Below are 498 nucleotides of genomic sequence, written 5' to 3'. Positions count from 1 at the left end.
GAGCCCCTGCGCCGAGATGAACGTCACCCAACGGGAATAATTTAGGTGTAGATATAAAGTCTCTTTTAGGCCACTTAAAAATTAATTCCGTATTTAAAAAAATATTCTTTTTTTTTCTCATTAACACTTCGACAGCTGGAGGAAGCAACACCCCTTCTCACGCAAGGAACAGGGGGCCGAAAGCAAAGAAATAATCCTCTTGACATCAGTTCCTTAGGGGCGACCTAATCCAAGCCACTTTTCCTACGTGCAGCTGAATGGCACTTGGCTTTGACTCCCAGCAGCATCCCGCACACACGCACCCCCCCCCAGCTGCTAGTTCCAGTTCAGACTGTGTAAATTGAGAAGAAACTTCTCAAGTACGGGCAAAACCAGCTTCAGGCTGGCCGGCTCTAACTCCTCAAGAAGCCACCAGAAATGAAGAGCAACTTGAGCATCCCTCAACGCAGAGGTCTCGTGGGATGCCCTGGCACGGGCAGGGTCCCCGGCGGAGGCGCG

Source organism: Pygoscelis adeliae, unplaced genomic scaffold (assembly GCF_000699105.1).
Source record: "Pygoscelis adeliae isolate BGI_AS28 unplaced genomic scaffold, ASM69910v1 Scaffold414, whole genome shotgun sequence".
In the NCBI taxonomy this organism is placed as follows: Eukaryota; Metazoa; Chordata; class Aves; order Sphenisciformes; family Spheniscidae; genus Pygoscelis; species Pygoscelis adeliae.
Note: the sequence above shows the minus strand (reverse complement) of the source record.